The sequence below is a fragment of the Nomascus leucogenys genome, unplaced genomic scaffold (assembly GCF_006542625.1).
Source record: "Nomascus leucogenys isolate Asia unplaced genomic scaffold, Asia_NLE_v1 Super-Scaffold_3090, whole genome shotgun sequence".
NCBI classification, from domain to species: Eukaryota; Metazoa; Chordata; class Mammalia; order Primates; family Hylobatidae; genus Nomascus; species Nomascus leucogenys.
In genome coordinates, this window is record NW_022095791.1 from 11,081 (window position 1) to 15,158 (window position 4,078).

General features: G+C 47.1%; 1 pseudogene; it reads right to left on the minus strand.

Annotated features, from left to right (window-relative positions):
• Positions 1–215: 215 nt before the first annotated feature.
• Positions 216–1,932, minus strand: LOC115833715 (annotated as a pseudogene).
• Between the last annotated feature and the right edge of the window lie 2,146 nt (positions 1,933–4,078).

The window sequence follows — 4,078 nt, forward strand, 5'->3', positions numbered from 1 at the left end:
ACAGCTGCAGTCACTTCCTGTCTCAGCTCAGTGAGCTCACTGTGTGCTCAGCTCCCCTCCAACCTCCTGAGGGGCTGCCCAGCTGGCAGGGACAGACACGCTCACCCCCTGAGACAGCCTCACAGGTCCCCTGCTGGCCCGTGTCCCTTGACATCACCAGGACACAGCTCTGCTGACTCACTGAGGGTCTCAAGGTGTGGCCTTGATTGTGCTGTTCACTCCCTAGATGAGGCGCTCGGGGAGGAGATGGCGAAGCCAGAAGGACTGTTCTAGAGACCACAGGAAGTGACCTGATGAGCAGATCAGTGAGCACGCACAGTGTTCTTATTCATATTAAATTTTACAAAAGAAAAAGAAAAGTATTTTTTGGGGGGGCCTCAGCTTCATCTAGTAGACTTTTTTATACCATTAAGGACAGATAAACCATCACCTTTGTTCAGGAAGATGACTGCAGTTTATTTTTTAAATTGTTTCCTTGTTTCTTATTCTCAAAGTCATCGCTCTCACTTCAGTTGTGACAGTCGTTGAAGATACCCTTTTGGCCTCTGTGAATTTGCTGATTGTGGACATTTCTTACAAATACGACAATGATTGTGCATTTTTGTTTGCTCCATAATTTTTCAAGGTCCATCCATGTGGAGCATGTAGCAACACTTCATACTTTTTATGCTTGAAGAATATTACCTTGAATAGAATATAAATCGACTATATTTTATTATGCAACACACAAAGCATACGAAGATATAAAGCATTATGTACACACTTAGTCGTCACAAAACATTTGTATTATAGACTCTGGTTGGGGCTTCTACAGGATTAGGTAACATCGTTTCTGATTTCATGTGGCTTAAAATACCATTTGAGCATTAAATACAACTTAGTTCTATGTTGTTTTGTTGATCAGATGGGAACAAGAAACATAGAGTTTTTTTTTTTCTTAAAGCTAGCCTCATGTTCAGTTAAACGTCATAAATGGGATGCAAAGCCAAGGGTGTTCTGATGGCTGAGGACATGCTCTTTATCAGAGTGGTACCAACAAGGGCGGCCTTTGGCCTTCAGCAAGGGGACATTTGGCAGTGTCTGGAGACAGCCTGGTTGTCCCAGGAGAGAATAGAATGTTAACAGAATCTAATGGGTAGAGGTGAGAGATGCTGCCAAACATCTTACACTGTCCAGGACAGCCGCCAACACAGAATAGCAATAGTGTTGTGGCTCACAAGCCCTGATTTAAACATCTACCCCATGAATTGATCATCTTCCGTCAAGATTTGGAAGGAGAGATTGATATTTTGAAAAGAAAATAAAGTTGTGAGAAAACAAGTGCAACTCTAACACTCAGGCAGGAGAGAAGAGCTACACACCCCCGTGGGAAGTGGCTGAGGCTGACCCAGGGTGGGGATGCTCTGGGGAGTTCTTGTCTCACTTCCCCATGGGTCTGGAGTACTGTGGGATTGTAGCTGTCATCAGCAGACTGACAGTAGTAATCAGCCTCATCCTCAGACTTCAGCCCAGAGATGGTGAGGGAGGCAGAGTTGGAGGAGCTGTCAATGGAGCCAGAGAACCAATCAGGGACCCCAGAGGGTCTTGGGACATCATCGTAGATCACAGTGGTGGGGGCACTGCCCGGGCGCTGCTGGTACCAGTGCACATATCTGCTGGCAATGCTGCCACTGCTGCGGGTGCAGGAGATGGTGACCGGTCTGCCCCGGAGACCCCGACACAGAGTGGGGCTGAGTGAACACAACCTCAGCCCAAGACCCTGCAAGGAGGAGCAACACAGAGATCAGTGAGGACAGATCAGGGCTGGTTCCCAGGGAGAAAGCAGAGGTCATCATCCCAGGTGACATCCAGGAGCCCTCCCTGAATTCCCTGCAGGCAGCCACCTGTGCAGTGAGCGAGGAGGGTGAGGAGGAGTGGAGCCCAGGCCATGGTGGAGACGCCCCAGGCTCTGCTTCCTGAGCCACAGCCAGGAATGAGCCAACGACCCTTCTTATCTTTCACTGTAGTGCTCAAGGTGGGAGGTCTCCATGCAAATGTCTCCTTTTCTGGAGCCTGCACAAGCCCCTCCTTTGACTTCAGACTGACTCTAGCTGAGAAATGGAGAGGCTGTTCAAGGAGAAGGGGCTACACCCCAGTGAGGGCACAGGAACACCTGTGGGTGGGAGGAAAATAGCTGAAGAGCTGGGGAGCCTGAGCAGGGCTTAAACCACAGCGTCCTCTGGTGGATGCATGAGTCACGTTGACCCTGGGCAGGTGCTGGTGCCCAGGGCCCCTGTCCTTCCATCCTGCATGCCTCACAATTCCAGCCACTGTCCAGGAGGACTCTGCTCAACATCCAGTACTGACTGTACTTTTAAGCTTTCAAATCTGTTCAGATGAGCGAAAAGCCAGTAGAGCCAGCACTCTGGTTAAGACATTTAGATTCACTTTGTGCTGTTGGAGGTGATGAATATCAGGGAAAAATGGGCTCTGTTTGAAGGAAACGGAGGCAAGGTCTCTGCCTTTCCCAGGAAGGACCACATAGGGTGAGGTCATGGGCCCTTCACTGAGAGGAGACCCAGCCCTTCAGGCAGGAAGAGGGAGGAACCGTGGGACCAGGGGTCAGATTTCACCATCAGAGACACCAGGAGAGCAGAAAGACTCTGAGGACACAGAGAGGGGTGGGCCCAGGTGTCAGTCAGGGGAAAATTTAATTAGAGCCCTTAATCAATAAGTTTCATGAAGGTAGAATAGAAAGTCAATAGACCAGATAGTTTTGAAAGAGGCTTGGAGAGAATCTCTACTACTGGTTATGGATTGGCTTTCTGGGTAAGGTTTAAAAAAGTGAATATAGGCCGGGCATGATGGCTCACGCCTGTAATCCCAGCACTTTGGGAGGCCGAGACTGGCGGATCACGAGGTCAGGAGATCAAGACCATCCTGGCTAACACGGTGAAACCCCGTCTCTACTAAAAATACAAAAATTAGCCAGAGTGGTGGCAGGCACCTGTAGTCCCAGCTACCCAGGAGGCTGAGGCAGGAGAATGGCGTGAACCTGGGAGGCAGAGGTTGCAGTGAGCCGAGATCGCCCACGTACTCCAGCCTGAGTGACAGAGCGAGACTCCCTGTCAAAAAAAAAAAAAAAAAAAAAAAGGATATAACTTTGAAGTTCTTATTTGTGGAGGAGTTGGGTGTTATTCTGCTCTCATAGGAGATATTTTCTAGGACCTGCTTAGGGTCCTGTGATGAGCATTAGTTTCTCTATTTTGGAAAGCCTGGTGCCAGGTAGTGATGCAGATGTCAACATGAAAGGAAACTCAGCAATGCTTGAGCAGCAGGCTGTGCCATCATGGGGGACTGTGTGGGAATGATGCATTAAAGGATTAACATGGAGCTATGAGAACATCTGCTACTTTAAGGGGATACAAAGGCACTAACACTCATTTTACTTTGAGGAAACTAATTTATGTATTTAATACATTATGCAAGTATTGGTGAAAAGTATATTTTAAAAGCTACTACCTCTGCTCGATGGCAGGTGACAAAGTCATATGAAGATCAAGGAGGGGAATCCACCTTCAGACCATTGTTGTGGTCATACCATGGGTGCATTAGTAATGAGGACGGTGCTTTGTCATGGGTGGTGTCACCTGGACGAGGGCATTACATCCTCACCCACTCAGGGCCACTTTGATTGTTAACAATTTCACACTTTCTCCTGTAACCTGCAATACCTCCTTCCTCATTATCTTTCCAATTTGACTTTTATTCCCCTTTCCATGGCCATGACATGATGTACAAGATCAAGGACATCAAAGAGAACTTTTCCAACATTTTCCCACCCCCCAAGCTTGTACATTTGGGGAATTTGTGGAGGAGGACCAAGATTATCAACTTTATTTTTTTCAAGTTTTCTTTTATTACACCTGACATCTGCAATTGTCTTCTCATATTGTTTCCACGTATTTTTAATTCTATTTTATGGGATTACCTGCTCCTTTACTGAAATATTTTCACTGACATATTTACATGTTCCTGGAAAATATCAGACATTTAGCTTCTGCAGGAAGACTCAGAGATTCATAAATTGTGCCCTTCT